The sequence below is a fragment of the Entelurus aequoreus genome, linkage group LG01 (assembly GCF_033978785.1).
Source record: "Entelurus aequoreus isolate RoL-2023_Sb linkage group LG01, RoL_Eaeq_v1.1, whole genome shotgun sequence".
Classification (NCBI taxonomy): Eukaryota; Metazoa; Chordata; class Actinopteri; order Syngnathiformes; family Syngnathidae; genus Entelurus; species Entelurus aequoreus.
In genome coordinates, this window is record NC_084731.1 from 45748132 (window position 1) to 45757504 (window position 9373).

The following is a 9373-nucleotide window of genomic DNA, read 5'->3' on the forward strand; positions in this document are numbered from 1 at the left end:
CGATCCCCACATCCGCCATCCTAGTTACTGCCGTTGTGTCCTTGGGCAAGACACTTTACCCACCTGCTCCCAGTGCCACCCACACTGGTTTAAATGTAACTTAGATATTGGGTTTCACTATGTAAAGCGCTTTGAGTCACTAGAGAAAAGCGCTATATAAATGTAGTTCACTTCACTTCACTATTAAAATTAAATGACATACCGGTAACCACTTTACTTAATTAACTTTTCATGGTGATCCGCACATTATGTATTCCTATTTGTATCTTTTTAGTTGTTGTTATTATTTAAAACCTTTATTATTTCATCTCATGTTTATTTTATAATTTAATGACTTTTTCAGGACTTTTCATGCTAATGCGGTTATTTAAATGGTCATTTAGTGTCACTTAAAGGGCAATTGCACACACACAAAAAAAAAGGGCCTTTACAAATGTTCACAATTATTATGAGAGACAAGAAGACAGATGTATTTTTAATGCATTCAAAGTCGTACATAAACATAAATAAAAGTCATCTTACAATGGAAGGTCCTCTAGTGCGCCCATAAAGTGTAACGATCAGCTCTGCCAGAGTAGAACCCCAATGCAGAGAAGAAATAATAAGAAATAATACCAAATAGAGCACTCAAAAAAGTCTGCTGCTCCTTGTTTTCCTGCTCCCTGTAAATGTATTGAAGATCATAAAGCATGCCTCTCACCTGAAAAGTAGATGGCTGAGAATATAATCTGACAAGTTGGGACACTTTGACAGCCGTTTCGGACCTGGAACTGGTGAGGACCACACAAACGACGCTTGTTCCCCCCACCACGTTTCTTTGCGAGGATTATGAGACATTTTTAATCTAAATGGGAATATATGAATATCCTAGCAGTCAGCATCCTAATGACAGCAGACCTTGTACAGTAAGTGATGTTTTATTATTTATATTGGCTCTCATAAATCTGCAGTGAGTAGTAATCAGCTATGAAGAAAAAAAAAAGTGAACGTCGTGATGCGTTTTTAAAATTAATCCTGCGTATGCTTACAATCAGGCCCGGCCCTAACCAATCTGGCGCCCTAGGCAAGATTTTAGGTGGCGCCCCCTCCCATCGGCAGTGAAGTGTATATACTCACAAGAAACCGAATAGCTTTGTCTTTGACCTTTTTTTTTACTTAAAGAAAGCAAATTAACAATCAGAATAGTTAACAAGATTTAAAAAAATATGGATAAATAAATGAATACAAAAAATAAAAAATGAATATATGAAATACAATATTTTTTACGTACATAAACACAAAATAAAACGTGTCAACAAGTTGCATAAAATAAATTAAAAATACAATATAAATAAGGCACTGCACAAAACAAGATATCAAACCAGTATGACTTTAACAACTATATTACAAAAAAAGGGGATCCTACAGAGTTCTCTATTTGTGCTTTTTAATATTGCATTAACTAGATTGACTTACAAATTACTGTACACCAGGGAGTACTGTAATTACCTAACGTTACATTATTATTTTCCATAACAATTTAGACCCCTCCACAATATTAACCCGACGTTAAAACAGAACTAGCTATTTATTGATTAGCAATTGCCGAATCATGTAACATTAGCTTAATGCTAAAAAGACAGGTTACTATCACATTCTGTAACAGACAAATAATTTCATGTAGGCTAACGTTACCTACCTGCTACCTCTGTCTTTTTCTCGTTTCTCCCCTTCTTTTCTCCCCTGGGCACCTGACAGTTTTGTCCGTTTTGACATCTTATGTTGATTTTTTTATGTGGTAACGTCCAAAAAGAGTCATGATACGGGAAGGGAGGGGGCGCACCGTGCCGGGGGATTGATTGATTGATTGAGACTTTTATTAGTAGGTTGCACAGTGAAGTACATATTCCGTACAATTGACCACTAAATGGTAACACCCGAATAAGTTTTTCAACTTGTTTAAGTCGGGGTCCACTTAAATTGATTCATGATACAGATATATACTATCATATATACTATCATCATAATACAGTCATCACACAAGATAATCACATTGAATTATTTACATTATTTACAATCAGGGGTGTGGAGCGGGTGGGGGGTAGGATATGGACAGCAAGTAGTGGACATATAGAGAGAGAGAGAGAGAGAAAGACAGCGAGAGAGAGAGAGAGAGAGAAAGAGAGCGAGAGAGAGAGAGAGAGAGAGAGAGAGAGAGAGAGAGAGAGAGAGAGAGAGAGAGAGAGAGAGAGAGAGAGAGAGAGAGAGAGAGAGAGAGAGAGAGAGATCAGAAGGCATAAGAAAAAGTATCTGCATTTGATTGTTTACATTTGATTATTAGCAATCCGGGGAGGGTGTTAGTTTAGGGTTGTAGCTGCCTGGAGGTGAACTTTTAGTGCGGTTTTGAAGGAGGATAGAGATGCCCTTTCTTTTTATACCTGTTGGGAGCGCATTCCACATTGATGTGGCATAGAAAGAGAATGAGTTAAGACCTTTGTTAGTTCGGAATCTGGGTTTAACGTGGTTAGTGGAGCTGCCCCTGGTGTTGTGGTTATGGCGGTCATTTACGTTAAGGAAGTAGTTTGACATGTACTTCGGTATCAGGGAGGTGTAGTGGATTTTATAGACTAGGCTCAGTGCAAGTTGTTTAACTCTGTCCTCCACCTTGAGCTTCCCACTTTAGAGAAGTGGGTATGAGTGAGGTGGGATCTGGGGTGGAGGTCTAGAAGTAACCTGACTAGCTTGTTCTGAGATGTTTGGAGTTTAGATTTGAGGGTTTTGGAGGTGCTAGGGTACCAGGAGGTGCATGCGTAATCGAAAAAGGGTTGAACGAGAGTTCCCGCCAGAATCCTCAAGGTGCTTTTGTTGACCAGAGAGGAGATTCTGTAGAGAAATCTCGTTCGTTGGTTAACCTTTCTGATTACCTTGGTTGCCATTTTATCACAGGAAAGGTTAGCCTCAGAATGGAACCTAGGTAGGTGACCTCATCTTTCCTGGTGATAACAATGTCACCCACTTTTATGGTGAAGTCATTGACTTTCTTAAGGTTGATGTGGGACCCAAACAGGATGGATTCTGTTTTACCCAAGTGTATGGATAGCTTGTTGTCAGCGAGCCAGGTGCAAGTTCTACACAGCTCAGCACTGAGGATTTTCTCCACCTGTGACTTGTCCTTGCCGGATACCAGCAGGGCAGAGTCATCCGCAAACAAAAACAGCATGACCATGCCGCAGTATTTGCCCGCGTCCACCTCATGTTTGATGTGGTCGGTCAGATAGAGAAGACATGTGTCAGTTGAGTGGTTAGTTCTGAAGCCGGATTGGAATTTGTACATGAGTTTATTAGTGGCAAGGTAACTATCGACCTGTTCATAAACTATTTTCTCCATTACTTTCGAAATGGAGCTGAGAATAGAAACAGGTCGGTAGTTGCCAGGTTCCAATTTGCTTCCTTTTTTAAAGAGGGGAGTTACTCTTGCTATCTTAAAATCTTTTGGTACTTGGCCTTGTGTAATTGATAGGTTTATTATGTGCGTGATGATCGGGGCAATGATGGAGGCAGAGTCCCTGAGGAATCTGGAGGGAATATTATCAAGGCCGGTGGCCTTGTTAGGGTGGAGCGCGCTCAATTTTTTAAACACCTCATCAGCTGTGACCATTTCTAATTTGAAATCATCGTTGGATACTCCCAGCCCTCCGTAGAAGGCTTTAATGTGTTCAACACCAAAGCGACCAGAGTGGCGGGACAGCTTGCCGACAAGAGCCGCGGCTATGCTGGTGAAAAAGATGCTAAGTCTGCTAGCTACCTCCATTTTGTCTGTAATGATTAAAGATTAAAGATTAAAGTACCAATGATTGTCACACACACACTAGATGTGGTGAAATTTGTCCTCTGCATTTGTCCCATCCCCTTGGGGAGCAGTGGGCAGCAGCGGCGCCGCGCCCGGGAATCATTTTGGTGATTTAACCCCCAACTCCAACCCTTTGTTGCTGAGTGCCAAGCAGGGAGGTTATGGGTCCCATTTTTATAGTCTTTGGTATGACTCGGCTGGGATTTGAACTCCAACCTACCGATCTCAGGGCGGAGGGAGTCACCCTCCTTGATGCTGATGTTGGTGAGTCTTGTTTTAAGTTTCTGGCTGCAACCAGGAAGCTGGTTGTTGAGAATTTTCCAGAGCTCACGTGGCTTATTTGTGTTTTCCTCTATTTTGTCGTTAATGTAATTTTTTTTAAAGGATTTAATCAGGTTGGTTATTTCTTAATTTATTGCATTGCTTTTTGAGAGTTGAAAGGAGTAATTTGAGGTTGATGTTATTGGGTTGTTTATCTACTTCTGTTTTACATTTTTGGTATTCAGAGTATTTTCTGTCTCTGTCTTTAATGGCAGCTAATAGGTCCGGATTCATCCATGGTTCCGAGCGGGCTTTGATCCTGACTGTTTTCATGGGAGCCATGTCATTTAGTATCTTTAGGAACGCCGTTTTGAAGCGATCCCAAGCAACATCGGCCAGGTTGCTCGCGAGCACAGGGGTCCAGTCCCACTCATCTAATTTTAAATTGAAATTGTCATTGGAGTATTTTTTGAGGGATCTGGATTGGGCTGTTATGTGGCCATTGGTTTTGGGTTTAGCTATTTTGCGGGTGCAGAAGGTTAGATAGTGGTCGCTAAGACCACAGATCATGACCCCACTATTTTTTATTTTAGGCCGGTCTGAAGTGAGAATGAGATCTATGGTTGATTGGGTGGAATCACACACCCTTGTGGGTAGCGCTATTAGCTGGGAAAGACCGTGCAGATTACAAAACTTGCTGAAGGATCTGAAGACAGGCGCATCTTTGCGTTGAATATCTGTGTTCAGATCCCCAGTTATAATTTTCTCCACGTTGTCTGTCCCTGCCAAGCATTCTTCCAAAGCCCCATAGAAATCACTCTGATTAGGGGGTCTATAAACAGTCCCTATTAGTACCGGCTTAGCGTTTTTAAATTTGATTTCCGCCCACACAGATTCCAGGTCATTGTGGTTATGATCAGTGCGAGTTATGTATTTTATATCTTGGTGAATATACATACAAACGCCCCCACCGTGTTTATTCCTATCCTTTCTGATAACCGAAAAGTTTTCTATTTCTATCTCTGAGTCAGAAATACTTTGATCAAATTTGGTTTCAGAGAAACACAACATTTTTACCTTCGTGTTGAGGAACATTTCTCTGATTTGGTCGAGTTTGGCTCCAGAGAGGCTGTTCACATTAAGGTGGATGATGTGTAGTCCACTGGAACCAAAAAGAGCATCAGACTCCGCTGTGTTGTGGTACTGACCAGAAAAGTTCTTGGTTGTTATTGCTGTTGAAGTTGAAGAAGAGAAGGGAGAGACAGGAGAGAGAGAGAGAGGCATCTTCCTCCAGGTGAAGGGGGAGGGAGGGGGAGGGGGAGGGGCGGAGTTGGAGAGGGGGAGAGGGGGAGGCCAGGTAGGGTTGCTGGGGGTGGATTTCCTTTTGCCTGGCTTTTTTGAGGACAAAGAGAATAACGAAAATGTTTTTGTAAAGGCGCCTCTAAATCCAGTGTATTCCGCGTCCTCGACCGTCGTGGACCGGGGAGAGGCCGCGTGGACCCCCGCCATCTCGTGCAGTTCCCCGCCATCATCGATGACTGGTTCGCCGTCCACCGCCGCCGCTGCGTCGTTCACCGCCGCTGAGTCGATGTCTTCTCCGATGACTGGGTCGTCCTCCACCGCCGCCGCCGAGCCTCCGACCGTGTCAATGAACGGGGCGAAGTCCTCCGCCGAGCCGCCGATCGCTGGAGCACAGGTGAGCTTGAGCTGAGATGAGCCGGTAGCCGAGTTAGCTTCGATGGCGACGCTAGCAGTAGCATTGCTAGTCTTCGCCAGTCGGGACAACATTAACCGTGTTGTTGCAGGTCCAGGGTTGAGTTCAGTGTCTCCTGATAGTAGAAGTAATAGTAGTATTATTGACTTTCTGTCTATCCTTCCAGTCAGGGGCATGTTCCCTTTGCCTCGATGGCCAGTCAAGCACGATGCTAACACGTTAGCTCCAAAGCCAAGGTGCTTCGCTGATGTATTGTCGTGGAGATAAAAGTCACTGTGTATGTCCATTTCGCGTTCTTGACTCTCATTTTCAAGAGGGTAAAGTATCCGAGGAGGTTTAAAATATAAATCCGTGATCCACAGTAGAAAAAGGAGGAAGTGTGGGATAATCCGAGCAGTTGTTTGAATTCCCGATCGGGAGCGAAAGAGAGTGCTCTTTCGTCTAATATTAACAATATTAACTATATGTGTTAAACATGCTTGCATTATCATTAAAGGGGGCGTAATGTTGTAACAAATAATATTTCTATTAAATAGGCTTTACTTTGCATTTTAATTAACGTGGGATTATTTTATGTATTTAGAAATAATAGTACCAACTTTTTTTTTATTTTTTATTTTTTTCCTCCTCCAACATTTGTGGCACTGGCGTGGCGCTCCCTGATGGAGGGCGCCCTTAGCATTTGCCTATACGGCCTATGCCACGGGCCGGCCCTGCTTACAATGAGCAAAATACGTAAATATTAAATGTTATTAAAAATGTGCCTGTTACTACATTACATTTATATTTACATCATGTATGTAAAACCTTAGTGGAGGTAATTGGATGTTTTTTAGAGGCTCTGTACGCAAAATTGAACGGCTCCCATAAGCTCCATTGTAAGCAGACTTTTATTTACGTTTATTTAATATTTTTAATGCATTAAAAAAAATCCATCCGTCGTCATGTATTTCATAATGATTGTGAACGATAGGCAAAATTCCAAAAAAAGTGCAGTTCCCCTTTATGTAGTCAAGAGGAAATAAGCGTCATGTGTGCAGGTGGCTCCATCCCATGACCCAGAAACTAGGCACTACAACAAAAGGCAGATAGGCAGCAGCAGAGCTGCCAGATCATGTCATAAAGCCCTCTAAATAACCATCCAACTAACAATGCTCCATTTACATTCTGTGACTTGAATATTAACCAAGAATTAGTGATATTGTTATTATAAGCGCTAAAGCAGACAATCTATTTATAGCGGCACTGTAATCAGAGAGAGGTAACTAGCTCATGCTGCTTTTTTGACATCAGCTGGTGAGCTGCTTTCTCGCCTCGAAGCTTGTGAAAATTTATTCTAAATCGTAAATCATGCCTTTCACCTTGATACTAGAAGGATGCAGACATTATTCGACAAGTAGGCTCCATTGTAAGCGGACTTTGGATCTCATTAATTTGATATTTAGAATGCATACAAAAAGAAAACCATATGTGTGCTTGTCTTACATAAGGATTGTGAATGATTCCAAAAAAGTGCAGTTCCCCTTACAATGGAGCCTATTGGAGTCGCTCTATTCTGCCTACAAAGCCATTAAAAAACATCCAAACACCTCCATTGAGGTTTTATATACACACTGCAAGTACATATGTAATGTAGTAACGGACACATTCATATTAACATTTATATTAATTTCAAAAACGCATCACTACGTTCGCTTTTTTCTTCAACATCACTGATTATTACTCACTGCAGACTTCATGACAGCCAACAAACATAATAAAACATCACTTACTGTACAAGGTCTGCTGTCGTTAGGATGCCGACTTATAGAATCTTGTTGTATTCCTGTTTAGATGAAGAATGACTCATAATCCTCGCGAAGAAAATGGGGGTAGAACCAAGCGTCTTCTTGTGTTGTTCTCACCATTTCAGGGTCTAAATTGGCTGTCAAAGTGTACCAACTTGGAATATTACGTCCTCATCCTTCTACTCGCCAGGTGAGAGGCATGATTTATGATCTATAATAAACCTCTACGAGCTCCGACGCGAGAAAGCAGTGCACCAGCCACAGATGTCGACATAGCCACACAAGCTTGTACGGCGCCGCTATAAATAGTTTGTCTGCGTTAGCGCTTATAATAACAATATCACTAATATTTGGTTAATATTCAAGTCTTGAAATGTAAATGGGAGTATTGTTGGTGGTTTTTGGATGGTTATTTATTTGGTTTTATGGGCAGAATAGAGGCCCTTTCATTGGTTGCGCTGTGAACAGACTTTTATTTACGTTTATTTACAAGTTAGAATGCATTATAAAATACATCCGTCGTTTTGTCTTTCATAATGATTGTTAACGATAGGCAAAATTGCCCAAAAAAAAGTGCAGTTCCCCTTTAAGCTGTGTACATTGAAACAATTCACTAATAAATATTAAATGAATAAACAAACTGAAACAAAACAAAAAAATGTTGTTTAGGATGTATATTTTCTGCTGGATCTACCCTTTTTTTTTTGCTGCAGCTGTTACATATACTGTAATATTGTACATGGTAATTGGGATTTGTTATATATTATGTAATAATATAATATAATAATAATAATTTAATATATCAGTATATATTATATACTATATATATATATAATATGTAAATATTATATATATGTTATATTTTATATTGCCACTATGGTACATTTTTAGTCTACTTTATACCTTTTGTTTTCGCCCTCTTTTTGTGCACTTGTGTGCATGATCCTTTCCAACCTTATCCTTTCCATCCTTTATAACTGAGCTACTGTGTGGAACAATTTCCCATGTAGATCATTAAAGTTTGTCTAAGTCTACGTCTAAAATAAAGAAAAATAAAGAAAAAATATGCATAACTCAAATTTTAAACAAATCTATTAGTGGACCTATAAAATATATTTTTTTAAATAAACAATACTGTGTTTTTATTTCAAGACTTTTTAAAATTCTTTAACATAATTTGTATTTCATAAATTAAATCATTTAACAACTTAATTAAATGAACATTCCATGATGATGTGGCACATTGTGTTGTTATTTTTATCTAATTAATTATTTTCTTGTTATTTAACAACTTTATTTTAATGCTGCAGCCCATTTTTTATATAATGTTTTTCTTAAGTAATGTAACTATTATTTTTTCCATTGGGCATAAAATGCTATAAAAATACTTATTACACTAATACAATTACAATAAAATGAATCATGATTAAATAATCTAATTGTTATGAATAAATAAAGTTGTCTTATTTTAATATAAATAAAAATTATCTAAAATATTTTTATGTCAAGGCGTCATCATTTACTTAGAAGGTAAATAATAACAATAATATAAGTGCATGCAAACACAAGGAGTCAAATGTAGAGGGTTTTATTACATGAAGATTAGTACTTACAAAACTTCAAGTAACAATTCTTAGGATGACAAGTTAGATGTGAGTCTGCCTTCACGGTCACAACCAAATTTCCATCTCTTAAAAAAACACATGATTACACTGCTGGTGCCAAGTGTGCACTAAACAAAGTGTGAGGCTGATGACAAATCAACAACACAACACACTCTGC